This window comes from Phyllobates terribilis, unplaced genomic scaffold (genome assembly GCF_046119375.1).
Source record: "Phyllobates terribilis strain yellow unplaced genomic scaffold, ASM4611937v1 Scaffold_171__1_contigs__length_4068163, whole genome shotgun sequence".
Lineage (NCBI taxonomy): Eukaryota > Metazoa > Chordata > Amphibia > Anura > Dendrobatidae > Phyllobates > Phyllobates terribilis.
Window position 1 is genome coordinate 3,316,229 of NW_027362931.1, and position 15,322 is coordinate 3,331,550.

Consider the following 15,322-nt stretch of genomic DNA (forward strand, 5'->3'; position numbering starts at 1 on the left):
CATTATAAGGGGGCACAGCCTGCATGCAGCATTATATGGGGGCCAGTATCCTGTATGGAGTTTTATAAGGGGACCAGTATCCTGTATGGAGCGTTATATGGGGGCCAGTATCTTGTATGGAGCTTTATAAGGGGACCAGTATTCAGTATGGAGCGTTATATGGGGGCCAGTATTCTGTATGGAACCTTATATGGGGGCCAGTATTCCGTATGGAGCCTTATATGGAGGCCAGTATTCCGTATGGAGCCTTATATGGAGGCCAGTATTCCGTATGGAGCCTTATATGGGGGCCAGTATTCCGTATGGAGCCTTATATGGGGGTCAGTATTCCTTATGGGGCCTTATATGGGGGCCAGTATTCCGTATGGGGCCTTATATGGGGGCCAGTATTCCGTATGGGGCCAGTATTCCTTATGGGGCCTTATATGGGGGCCAGTATTCCTTATGGGGCCTTATATGGGGGCCAGTATTCCGTATGGAGTGTTATATGGGGGCCAGTATTCTGTATGGAGCTTTATATGGTGGCCACTATTATGTGTGGAGCGATTCACCGGTTTCTGAGCTATTGTGGAATTTACAATAGATATCACTCATGTAATGTAAGAAGTGAAATCTTTGCATTGTACTATATATATATATATATTTCTCCGCCGTATCTCTGCATCATGAATCGTGGTATGTGTTAAAGGGGCCCACTGAGACTCTTTCGCCCAGGGCCCACAAAAACCTGGAGCCGGCCCTGGTGGAGATGACAGCGAATCTTTGTGAACAGAACACCCTAATAATTCCATACTTAGACTATTTCCTGACGGTAGGCAGATCACTAGAACCCTGCATACAGGGATGGTGGATCGGCACTCCGTTAGCGTGGTGCACGTGGAGTAGAATATGCAGAAAGGAAGTAATTCCCGGCACTCACGTATTCAGTGAATAATTGCTCACTAGATCGCTCACTCAGCTGCACACGGAGGTAGACACAGGTACGCTTTCTTTATATCTCTGGTTGGTTTATTAGAATGTGGCATAAACCAACATTGAGTCAATGAAAATAAAACAGCCCTTTGGGCAAAACGGGAAAACAAAAAAATAAAATGGTCACGCAAAACACAGTCCTTGTGTTAGCAGGGGTCCACCTGCTCAGAGTCTAGCAACTCCACAAGGTTCAGGTCAGCTCAACACAAACATGTCTGGAGTTTGCCTCCCCAGACTTACTGAACAAGTAATGCCTCAGCAGACCTTGTATTTAGACCCCAGACCGCACCTTCAGGTGGAGATATGGAGAACAACCTCCCGCCCGCTCTATGGTTGTTCTTATAAAGACATACATTTTACAAGTGGTGACTTAACCCTTCTCAGCAAATAACATGCTGAAGGAAACTTAACGGCTTTATTTCACTAAAGCTAATGGCCTCAGGAAAACATATCTCCCCTCCAGCACTTTACCAGTGACTTTGTCACATCTTTTATTTCATTGCCAATTCCAGTGGACATTTCAGCCCGTCCCAGGCTTTTTTCAGCAATGCAGTCATCATACAATCACTAGTTTATAAAGGATTACACCTCAGAAGTGACATCAGATGTAAAACAAAAAACTGCCTACCCGATATAATTCTTCATGCATGAATCCCGTATAACATAATTTATTTTTTATTTTATGTATTTTTTGAATTATTATATTATTCACGGCTACATAGACATTATTGCATTAAATATAATTAATCAAAGCTATATTGGTGAATCATATGCTATACAGAAAGTTTATTCCTTAGAATATTATAGTGTATCAAATCTATTCTATTAGTTATTTTTAAATTAATCCTCTATTAGATTTATTTCTATTCAATTTACTAATATGAAGTTGAAACATGATTATCTCATTATATTATTATTATTATTATATCATACGTAAATTATCTTATGAAAATAACTTCCACTTGGACTGTGTCGAGTATCATCATTGAAATTACATCAAGTAGGGATTCATCAATATTAAATCAGCGCAACAATGTTGTCTAAAACAAAGAAATACTGTATTTTTCGGACTATAAGATGCACCTAGGTTTTAGAGGAAGAAAATAGAAAAAAAAATGTAAGCAAAAAATGTGGTCATGATGCCCTGTTAAGGGGGAGGGGGTCTGCTGCTGACACTGTTATAGGGGTAATATCCCCCAATTCTGTTAATATTCCCCATCCTGGTCTGTATGGCCCCCTCCTTCCTGTTATATGTGGCCCTCATCACCATCCTGATATGCATGGCACCCCTCATCCCCATCCTGGTCTGCATGGCACCCCAATCCCCCATCTTTGTATACATGGCACCCCAATCTCCTATCCTGGTATGCATGGCACCACTTGATCCCCATCCTGATATGCTAGGCACCCATCATCCTGGTAGGCATGGCACACCTCATCCTGGTAGGCATGGCACCCCTCATCCTGGTATGCATGGTTCTCCTCATCTTGGTATGCATGGCACCCCTCATCCCTCTTCTTGGTATGCATGGCACCCCTCATCCTGGTATGCATGGCACCCCTCATCCTGGTATGCATGGCACCCCTCATCCTAGTATACAAGGCGATCCCCTGATCCCCATCACGCTGCACACACAAAAACAAACAATTATAATCACCTCCTCTCTCCTCCAGCGCTACGTCCCACTCTGCTGTCGACACTCACTATGAAAGGCATGCATGGCGTCCCTGCCATGCGCCCTCACAGTGTGAGATGCTGTTCTGGAATAGTTACTGCTCCCTGCGCCAGAACTGTGTGTGTGTGGAGCAGTGACCATTAACTCACACAGTACCTGCAGCACAGCTCCTGCTGCGGACGGCGGTCTTTGTGCCCACTATTAAAGACCATGAATATTCAATACAACCCATGGGAGAGGATTGTAGTGAATATTCATGGTCTTTAATAGCGGGAACATAAACCGGACAGCGGCAGCAGGAGCCGCACTGCGGCTACAGTGTGAGCTTTTTTGAGGAAAATTAATCATTGTTCTCCACGCCCATGGGCGTGTGGAGCAGTGAATATTCATTTTCTTTAGCAGCGGGCACAGTGTAGGCTGCAGCAGGCGGCTCCTGCCTCTTGTGCCCCGCCGCCGCTCCCCTCACCACCCACAGCCATAGGTATATAGTACGGGGCACAGTTTGGACTATAAGACACCCCCACTTTCCTCCAAAATTTTGGTGGAAAAAAGTGCGTCTTATAGTCCGAAAAAATACGATATATTATTTAATCACAAACAAATTTAAGGTAAAAATAAAAGATAAAATTTCATATATTAATATACTAATACGCCTCACTTCATATTACCACCTCTCCTAGGAATTCTAGGAATTATCACCTGTTCCTGCACTTGGTATTTTAATTGTGCGATAGTATGTGTGTTTTTTTTTCCAGAAAATGTGCTGGAAGAGGTAATGGCAATACCAATAAAGGTAATATCTCCGCACCTTATTGTGGATTTGTGCTTATTAATCTTTGCACCAACTGATTGTGTGGTTTCTCCACTATAAGCTAAACCACAGGGACATTTTATCATATAAATCACGTTATTGGAGAGGCAAGTAAAAAAAAACTTTTCTTTTTCGTTGTTGTCCAGTTTGAGAGTCATAAAAAAAAATTCTCCTTTAGCAACATTATTACATTGGAAACATCCCAAAACATGGATATGTACCGTTTTTTCCTACTAGAAATAAAGGTTTGTTTAGATTCTCTCTTTTCACTACCTAGGTCCGCACGCACTAATTTATCTTTAATATTAGTCAACTTTTTGTTAATCAATGGGAGATTCTCAAGCTGTGATATCTGAGGATACGCATGATGTCAGATATGCCGATGTTTTTTAACAATATGATCAACTTTTAAATTGATTGGATGATAATCCCTGACAAAAGGTATCCTGTGTGATAATGCACTTCTAGATCTTTTATTAGACAGAGAATCCTCTTTAACTTTCTCTAACAGGTGGCGTGGATAACCTCTCGCCATAAAATCATGTCGCATTTCAGTAAGTCTCTGTTCACAAAGAGATGGTTCGGACACAATTCTACGTATCCTTTGTAACTGTGATTTAGGGATAGCCCTCTTAAGAGAATAAGAGTGCGCACTTTCAAAGTATAAAACACTATTTTTGTCCGTATTTTTTTTTCTATATAAATCTGTATCCAGACTATTATCATTTTTAATAATTGATGTATCTAAAAAAAATTTATTCTTCCCAAATCGTTTGTCGTGGTAAAATTTAATTCATCCCAAATATTATTCAGATATTTTTCAAAATCTTGCATTGCCTCTAGTGTGGCCCCTCCCATATGCAAATGACATCGTCAATATATCTATACCATGTTTTCACGTGTGTTTGAAATAAAGTATGTTTGTATATAAATCGTTCTTCAAAGAATGCCATATATGCATTTGCATATGGGGGGGCCACATTAGCACCCATCGCCAAACCCCTCCGTTGACAATAGAAAGTGTCCTGAAAGAGAAAATAGTTCTCATTGAGGACTAGAGTAAAAAAAACGATAATGCAATCAATTTGGAAGTGTGTAAATTCATTTCAATTCAAAATCCAGTGGATCGCCTCAAGTCCCTTGTGATGTTCTCTAGAAGTGTATAAATTAGCTGCATCAATGGTAACTAATATAGTATCATCTCCACTATCATCAATCATTTTAATTTTTTTCAAAAAAATCTTTAGTATCCAGAAGAAATGCTTTTGTTTTGTTTTTTTTATTTAATTGAGGAGGATCCTTTCCAACATGATTGATAACGGGGATAATACCGAGTTAGTTGATGCCACAATTGGCCTTGCCGGAGGATCAATTAAGGTTGTATGCACCTTTGGCAGTTTATAAAATACAGGTGTAAGGGGATCTGTCTTCACCAAAAACTCCGCTAATTTATCATCAATAATACCCAGGTTTTTATATTTATTTTATATTTATCAATCATGTTGGAAATTTTCCTCTGAATTTTGGGCAAGGGATCATGGCTCAGTGGTACATAGGTCGTCTGATCTGACAATTGTCACAAGATTTCTTTTTTTTATATTTGTAACGATCCATTACCACCACTGAACCACCCTTGGCTGCCGGTTTAATTTCGATCGAATCGTCATGCGTTAAAGAAGTCAATGTTTGTCTCTCTCTAAAACCCAAATTCATTCTTGGATAAGGACCACTTTGTCTATCTGCATACGTGAATTTTGGGTGGAGAGAAAAAGCTTCTTTGTATTAATCCCAGTTCAGATGCAGTAAAGCATTTCACCTGTAATACAGGTAAAGTGCGCGCAGGTGTAATCACATTTGAAAAATACGTTTTAATCTGACATTATGGAGAAACTTAATGTCCAAATCAAGTTGAAATGTATTAAGTTTGGACATAACACCAAATGAAAGTCCTTTCTGCAATACTTGCATCTGAATTGCAAAAAAGTTTTTGATGAAATGTTTATAACAAGGGACTCCTCTCTACCGAGATCTTGTTTGCATCGCAGGTGTAGCTGTGTCGGTGATGGCGACCTGCTCTCCTCCTCTTCTTGTGATGTTCTGCTTCTTTGTTCTCGCGGAAAAAGGACGTGGATTCCTCCAGGATCCTGAGAACTCGCTGCTAGATTCAGATGAATAAAAATCATTCCTAAAACATTGTCTGGGATTTCTAATCCTATTGAAAGTTTGCTCTCGCCATCTATAAACTTTATTATTTAGATAGTCTTCAGTGTCACGAGTAAATTTCCTTCTTTTTCTCTCTTGTAAATCCTTTCAATGAATATCCAGAACAGAATTCAAAGATTCCTTCATAATGGAAAGTTCATCAGATTTCAAACAGGAGGTTAATTGCTCTTCAATATTAGCACTCTGAACTTTAAGGTCAGCGATGGCTTTATGCAATCTGTCAATAGTTAGTAACATCAAATCCATAGAGCATTTATTAAGCACTTGCTCAAAATCATCGCAGAATATATTATCTTCTGAAAACAGCGTCGAGCGTAGGTTAAACCCTTAAGTCCTGCTGTATTTTCTTTTCTCGATAATATTCTACAAGTGTTTCAGCATGCAACTCATATGAAATCAACCTCTTAGTTTCCCCTCTCAAAGTCCCGTCTTTTGAACTCACTTGTTGGGATTTTCAGGAAATCTGTTGATATTGTGGATTGCACCATAATTCTAGCGGCTTCTTCCTAATTGAAAATCCGGCTTGTTGCAGCAATGGTGAAAAATGTGTGCTCGTATCCCAATATGAATACAGGGATGGTGGATCGGTGGTGGTGGTGCACGTGGAGTAGAATATGCAGAAAGGAAGTAATTCCCAGCACTCACGTGTTCAGTGAATAATTGCTCTTTTATTTCATTGCCAATTCCAAAGGATGTTTCAGCCTGTCCCAGGCTTTTTTCAACAATGCAGTCATCATACAATCACTAGTTTATATTAAATTACATTAGATTAGATAAGTCGCATTATTATTATTTATTATTATAGCACCATTAATTTACATGTTTAAAAGGGGTATACATAGCAAACAACAAGTACAATAATTGGAAAAAAAACAAGTCAGCGACTGGTACAGGAGGAGAGAGGACCCTGCACGCGAGGGCTCACAGTCTACAAGGGATGGGTGAGGATACAGTAGGTGAGGGTAGAGCTGATCGTGCAGCAGTGTGGTGGAGCAAGGGTTACTGCAGGTTGTAGTCTTTTCGGAACAGGTAGGTCTTCAGGCTCCTTTTGAAGATTTCCACGATGCGATTGTGGGAAGAGGACATAAGAGGGGAGTAGAGAAGGAGATCTTGTGAGGATCAGAGGTTGCGTGCAGGTATGTACCGGGAGACTAGGTCACAGATGTATGGAGGAGACAGGTTGTGGATGGCTTTTTATGCCATGGTTAGGGTTTTGAACTGGAGTCTCTCGGCAATGGGGATCCAGTGAAAGGATTGACAGAGAGGAGAGGCTGGGGAATAGTGGGGGGACAGGTGGATTAGTCGGGCAGCAGAGTTTAGGATAGATTAGAGTGGCAGAAGGGAGGCTACAGAGCAGGAGGTTGCAGTAGTCGAGGCGGGAGATGATGAGGGCATGCACTTGTGTTTTTGCAGATTCGTGTTCAGGAATGTGCGGATCTGGGAAATATTTTTGAGCTGGAGTCAGCAGGAAGTGGAAAGGGCTTGGATAAGAGGTTTGAAGGAGAGATCAGAGTCAAGGGTTACCCCGAGGCAGCGAGCTTGCGGGACTGGGGAGAGTGGGCAGCCATTGACTTTGATAGATGGGGGGTTGAGTGAGATGGTGGAAAGATGATGAATTCAGTTTTATCCATATTAAGTTTTAGAAATCTAGAGAAGAAAGATGAAATAGCAGACAGACATTGGGGGATTCTGGTTAGTAAGTAGGTGATATCAGGTCCAGAGAGGTAGAACTGTGTGTCATCGGCATAGAGGTGATACTGAAAGCCGTGAGACTTTATGAGCTGTCCCAGGCTGAAGGTGTAGATGGAAAAGAGCAGGGGTCTTAGAACTGAGCCTTGGGGAACACTGACAGATAGGGGGCGAGGTGAGGAGGTGGTGTGGGAGTGGGAGATGCTGAATGTCCAGTCTGTTAGGTATAAGGAGATACAAGATAGGGCCAAGTTTGTGATGCCAAGAGATGAGAGAGTCTGTAGTAGGAGGCATAGGTGGATTATAATAAGGGCAATCTGGGCTACCACCCGGGGCCCGGGCCTCCAGGGGGCCCATGGCCAATTTGCCCTCATTATAATGTTTTCAGCAGCGGGGGACCGTACTGTGCCTTAGAAACCGGCCGCATCAGGGAGACAATGCCCCGTCTCATGCTGCACATAACACATCTGCATCTCTGGCTGCTATGGGCATAAAAGGGGACAAACTTATGGTGTGGCACCCATGCTCCCCTGACCTCAACCCCATTGAGAACCTCTGGAGCATCATCAAAAGGAGTGTCTATGATGGCGGGAGGCAGTTCACATCTAATCAACAGCTCTGGGAGTGTATTCTGTCCTCATGCAAAACAATTAAAGCAGAAACCATCCAAAACCTGACAAATTCAATGGACGAGAGAGTTCAGAAGCTCCTTTCGAACAAGGGGTCCTATGTGCAAATGTAACATCACCTAGAATAAAGTTTTGAGCTGAAAACTGTTTGATTTCAGTTTGTAATAACCTGCTAATGCTTATAATTTCAAAAATGACCATTTTTTTGTTTTTTATTAAAATGAAAAGGTTGAAAACTCTGCTGTGCATAATAATTTGGAACATGCATTTTGAGTGCAGTTTGAGTTTTTTATTTTTTAAAAATATACTGTTCTCATAGGCAGTTTGTACAAAAACCTTTCAATTGTACTCTAATAGTTATTTGACTGGAAAATTACAATGACTGCAATTCATATAGGTAATTTGGGAAAATCTGAGAAAATATTATTTGCATAATAATTTGGAACACAGTGTATACTACCCCATCCTGGTCTATGCCCCCCTCCCCATCCTGGTATATACTCCTTTATCCTGGTATATACTACCCCATCCTGGTCCATGGCCCCCCCCTTATCCTGGTTCCCCATCCTGGTATATGCTCCCCAAGCCTGCTCCCCCATCCTGGTATATACTCCTCCATTCTAGTGTATGCTTCCTCATCCTGGTATATGCTCCCCCATTCTGGTCCATGCTCCCCCCCCCATCCTGGTATATGCTCCCCCATCCTAGTCACCCATCCTGATATGTACTCCCCCATCCATAAATAAATGAAAAAAAAAAAAAAGACTCCTACTTGCTTTTCCACCTCTCCACTGCAGCGCATCGCCTGCGTTATTTCAATAACAATTGCACCGGAATCGGCGCCCACGCATAGCGCGATATCCGTTTTCATTTTAATGAATACAATTGTGCAGAGTGTATTCAACCAAATGCCGCCAGACTATGCGCATGCGCATGCCACGCTGTCCATTTTGTTGAAGACACTGTGCATATTTGTCTTCACTAAAATGCCGCCAAAAATCGCGCTATGTGCAGGCGCCGATTTTGGCGCCACACTCTTCCCCCGGCCTCTCCAGAGATGACCGGACCGAACAAGTATGTGTTTATGGTGCTGGAGATCGCGGTATGCGCTCAGTGCTTATGCATACCGCGATCTCTGGCTCCACACTCCTCATCCCTGTCTGGGATGTGGATGCGTCTTTCTGTCTGCGGCCGGACTGTGCAGGTATTGCACTGGCGCAGTCTATAGAGGCTTCTGACAGAAGGAAACTTCCCTGATTGTACTATAGATACCAGTCATGTATTGTCATATAGACTGTACAGGGCCATACCTAGGGGAATCGGGGGGGCACGTGACCTGGGTACATTCGTCAGGGGGGCGCCTTCAGGCCACCTCATGCGATGATCAGAGGTTTCTCCCAGGCAGCTGCATTTTGCATTCGACCATTCTCTGAGCTGGCTGTGGAACTGACAGTCAATCAGAGTAGGGAGCTATGTACGGGCTCATACTGTATATAGGGAGTTATGTGGGGGCTCATACTGTATAAAGGGAGCTATGTGCGGGCACTTATTGTATATAGGGAGCTATGTGTGGGCACTTATTGTATATAGGGAGCTATGTGCGGGCACTTATTGTATATAGGGAGCTATGTGCGGGCACTTATTGTATATAGGGAGCTATGTGCGGGCACTTATTGTATATAGGGAGCTATGTGCGGGCACTTATTGTATATAGGGAGCTATGTGTGGGCACTTATTGTATATAGGGAGCTATGTGCGGGCACTTATTGTATATAGGGAGCTATGTGTGGGCACTTATTGTATATAGGGAGCTATGTGCGGGCACTTATTGTATATAGGGAGCTATGTGCGGGCACTTATTGTATATAGGGAGCTATGTGCGGGCACTTATTGTATATAGGGAGCTATGTGTGGGCTCTTACTGTATATAGGGAGCTATGTATGGGCTCTTACTGTATATAGGGAGCTATGTGGGGGCTCATACTGTATAAAGGGAGCTATGTGCGGGCTCTTACTGTATATAGGGAGCTATGTATGGGCTCTTACTGTATATAGGGAGCTATGTGCGGGCTCTTACTGTATATAGGGAGCTATGTGCGGGCTCTTACTGTATATAGGGAGCTATGTACGGGCTCTTACTGTATATAGGGAGCTATGTACGGGCTCATACTGTATATAGGGAGCTATGTGGGGGCTCATACTGTATAAAGGGAGCTATGTGCGGGCACTTATTGTATATAGGGAGCTATGTGCGGGCACTTATTGTATAAAGGGAGCTATGTGCGGGCACTTATTGTATATAGGGAGCTATGTGCGGGCACTTATTGTATATAGGGAGCTATGTGCGGGCTCTTATTGTATATAGGGAGCTATGTGCGGGCTCTTACTGTATATAGGGAGCTATGTGCGGGCACTTATTGTATATAGGGAGTTATGTGGGGGCTCATACTGTATAAAGGGAGCTATGTGCGGGCTCTTATTGTATATAGGGAGCTATGTGCGGGCACTTATTGTATAAAGGGAGCTATGTGCGGGCACTTATTGTATATAGGGAGCTATGTGCGGGCACTTATTGTATATAGGGAGCTATGTGCGGGCTCTTATTGTATATAGGGAGCTATGTACGGGCTCTTACTGTATATAGGGAGCTATGTGCGGGCACTTATTGTATATAGGGAGCTATGTGCGGGCACTTATTGTATATAGGGAGCTATGTACGGGCTCTTACTGTATATAGGGAGCTATGTGCGGGCACTTATTGTATATAGGGAGCTATGTGCGGGCACTTATTGTATATAGGGAGCTATGTATGGGCTCTTACTGTATATAGGGAGCTATGTGGGGGCTCATACTGTATAAAGGGAGCTATGTAAGGGCTCTCACTGTATATAGGGAGCTATGTGGGGGCTCATACTGTATAAAGGGAGCTATGTGCGGGCACTTACTGTATATAGGGAGCTATGTGCGGGCTCTTACTGTATATAGGGAGCTATGTACGGGCTCTTACTGTATATAGGGAGCTATGTGGGGGCTCATACTGTATAAAGGGAGCTATGTGCGGGCACTTACTGTATATAGGGAGCTATGTGCAGGCTCTTATTGTATATAGGGAGCTATGTGCGGGCTCTTACTGTATATAGGGAGCTATGTATGGGCTCTTACTGTATATAGGGAGCTATGTGGGGGCTCATACTGTATAAAGGGAGCTATGTGCGGGCACTTACTGTATATAGGGAGCTATGTGTGGGCTCTTACTGTATATAGGGAGCTATGTACGGGCTCTTACTGTATATAGGGAGCTATGTGGGAGCTCATACTGTATAAAGGGAGCTATGTGCGGGCACTTACTATATATAGGGAGCTATGTGTGGGCTCTTACTGTATATAGGGAGCTATGTACGGGCTCTTACTGTATATAGGGAGCTATGTGGGAGCTCATACTGTATATAGGGAGCTATGTGCGGGCACTTATTGTATATAGGGAGCTATGTGCGGGCTCCTATTGTATATAGGGAACTATGTGCGGGCTCTTACTGTATATAGGGAGCTATGTGGGGGCTCATACTGTATAAAGGGAGCTATGTGCGGGCTCCTATTGTATATAGGGAACTATGTGCAGGCTCCTATTGTATATAGGGAGCTATGTGCGGGCTCCTATTGTATATAGGGAGCTATGTGGGAGCTCATACTGTATATAGGGAGCTATGTGGGGGCTCATACTGTATAAAGGGAGCTATGTGCGGGCTCCTATTGTATATAGGGAGCTATGTGCGGGCTCTTACTGTATATAGAGGGCTATGTGGGGGCTCATACTGTATGTAGGTGGCAGTGCGGGGGCTCATACTGTGTGTAGGGGGCTGTGTGTTGGCTCAAAATGTATGTATACGGCTGTGTAGGGGCTCATACTGTATCTAGGAAGCTATATGGGGGCTCATACAATATATAGGGGGATGTCAGCATACTTAAAACTGCTCAATATTATGTCATACAATTAATATTATTTTTTATTATTTTATTAATATTATTAATATGGAGCAGAATTAATTTCAGCCTATTGGTTCGGCTTCCACAACAGTCATGGTCTCTCTTGTGGCCCCTTGGGAAAAATAATCTACCACCGCTGCTCTATTATGTAGAGCGCTATGTTATGTATAGTGCTGTACATAATGGAAAAAAATTCCGTAATTTTCCGTCTACAGATGTGATCAAAGCATCTGTGTGTTACTCACATGACCTATCACATGATCTATCAAAAGGGATCATGTGACATGTCACGTGATACATCAGGTGCCTGGGGGGGGGCCCACGCCTTCTAAACTGCCCGGGGCCCTGACTACTCTTAATCCACCCCTGGTAGGAGGGAATGGTCTACTGTGTCAAAGGCAGATGACAGGTCCAGAAAGAGAAGGGCAGAGTAGTGTCGCTTGGATTTGGCGGTCAGTAGGTCGTTGGTGACTTTAGTCAGGGACGTTTCAGTAGAATGGTTCAGTCGGAAGCCAGATTGGAGGCGGTGAAAGAGGGAGCAGGAAGAGAGGTGGAAGGACACCTCAAGATGGACGTGTTGTTCCAGTAGTTTTGAGGCATAGGGGAGAAGTGATATGGGGCGATAGCTAGACAGAGAGGATGGGTCAAGGGATGGATTTTTGAGGATGGGTGTGATCGAGGCATGTTTGGAGCATGAGGGGAAGACACCAGTTGCTAGTGACAGGTTGAAGAGGTGGGTTAGGGTTGGGATGAAGACTGCAGGTTTGGGATGAGGTGGAACGGGATTGGGTCAAGTTCACAGGTGGTGAGATGTTACTTGGAGAGGAAAGTTGATCTTCTGTGATGGCGGAGAAGCTGGTTTTGGAGGAGGAGAGTTGAGTAGATATGAAGAGGGACTGTGGGGACTTATGGCATTATATGAAATTTTATCTAATAGAGGAGGATTAATTTTTAAAAGAACTAATAGAATAGATTTGATGCGCTATTATATTCTAAGGAAAAAAACTTTCTGTATAGTAGTATATGATTCATCAATATAGCTTTGATTAATTGTATTTAATGCAATAATGTCTATGTGACGCGCCCCCTGGGCCAGTGCTGTTAGGGATACCCGGAGCCGGATCAGATGGGGGTTGTAGTCTCCGAGTGGCTGTGACCCGGTCCGTGCCCAGGGTGTCAAGCTCAGTGTGTGGCAGTCCTTATGATGTTACTAGATGTTCTTTTGTGTCGACTACGCCACCCGTTGAATTGCGGTCAATACGGCCGCCGCTGCAGCAGGGTCCGCTGAGGCTGGTGATGTATGTGCAGCTCAGGTAGTACAACCCCCAACGGGAGGGGTATAGCCTCAGGGGGTCAGTTGCAGAGGATGGGGGTTGTGGTGGTGCAGCGAGGATGGAAATGAGACTCAGAGTCGGGCTGTGCAGTTCAGGGTTTGTTTACTTACTGCAGTTGTTCTGGTCACTCCGGCCTTAAGTGACCACCCGAGCCGCGCTGCGTCCACCAGGTCCTGGACTCAGCCAACCCCCAGGTGATTCTGGAGCGTGGTCCTGAGCTCCCTTTCTGTCCTGTCCTCTTCTCTGGCCTTCCCCACCAGGGATCCACCTATGTCCGGCTCCCTCGGGCCTCTTGGTGGTAAACCCTTGTCTCTGGGTTCCCTGACCCTATTCCTGGTCTGCCTTCCGGGTGGATTTAGTGGGTGATCGTGGCAGATCCTGCCCACGACCTCCGGTTCCTGGCTAAGGTGTGCTGTAGCCTCTGCCAGCTTGGGATCCGGTACCCTGTTGCCAACTCTTCACCCTCTGGTCTAATTTGGGCTCTTGGAGTTCCTTCTTTCTCCCCCTCTGGGTCTTTCTTTCTCCTCTCTCTCTCTCTTGGCCTTGGAGCTGCTCTTCTCCTCTGCTCTGCTTCTCTGACTCAACGCTGACAGACTGACCTCACTCTGCAAAAGACCCTGTCCTAAGATGGTGCCCACCTTATATACTCCCTCTATGTGTGAGCTCAGGTGACCAGCACCCAATGAGCTCCTAGCACTACCCAGACTGCTCCCCCTATCTGCCCCTACACTACTGGGATGTTCCACCCCCCTCCCACTCCAGCCAGGAACAGACACTGTCGTACCTGCACATTTCTCTAGTGGGAGTACCATCGGTCTGTTCCTCGGAAATGGGATGTGTGTAGTGCATGCAGCTAACTGAGCTCAGTTCCACACTCCATCCTTACCCGGGAGTGGAATACCACACCTCTGGCTTGAGGTGTAATACCCCTGTAGCAGCCGAATCCTCAGGGTGCTACATATGTAGCTGTGAATAATATAAAAAATATATATAGTTTTGTTTTATGTATTTTTTTAATTATGTTATACGAGATTTATGCATAAAGAATTTTATTGGGTAGGCGTTTTTTTGTTTTACATATGATGTCACTTCCGAGGTGTAATCCTTTATAAACTAGTGATTTTATGATGTCTAGTAGATGTGATCAGAGTCTTCGTTACAGGATCCATCAGTCATGATTGGTGCCATCTTGTAGATGTGATCGGAGCCTTAGTTACAGGCCCATCGGTCGTGGTCGGTGACGTCTTGTAGATGTGATCGGAGCCTTCGTTACAGGATCCATCGGTCGTGGTCGGTGACGTCTTGTAGATGTGATCGGAGCCTTAGTTACCGGATCCATCAGTGGTCGGTGATGTCTTGTAGATGTGATCGGAGCATTAGTTACAGGATCCATCAGTCGTGGTCGGTGACGTCTTGTAGATGTGATCGGAGCCTTAGTTACAGGATCCATCAGTCGTGGTCGGTGACGTCTTGTAGATGTGATCAGAGCCTTAGTTACAGGATCCATCGGTCGTGGTTGGTGACGTCTTATAGATGTGATCAGAGCCTTAGTTACAGGATCCATCGGTCGTGGTCGGTGACGTCTTGTAGATGTGATCGGAGCCTTAGTTACAGGATCCATCGGTCGTGGTCGGTGACGTCTTGTAGATGTGATTGGAGCCTTAGTTACAGGATCCATCGGTCGTGGTTGGTGACGTCTTGTAGATGTGATCGGAGCCTTAGTTACAGGATCCATCGGTCGTGGTCGGTGTCATTTTGTCGATGTGATCAGAGCCTTAGTTAAAGGATCCATTTCACGACACAGCTGTCAGGTGACCAGGGATCAGGGGCTCCTATCCTGACCCTAACGCTAGGGGGCGCCCTAGCTCACCCTATTCCCCGGGATACCTCTGAAGGTGAGGATGCCGAGGCCTCCACCCTCGCTCTAACTCCTGAGTTAGCCTTCCGCTTGTTCTCCCCCACTCGGGGAAGAGGGGCGCTGCTGTGCACCGAAGTACACCCACC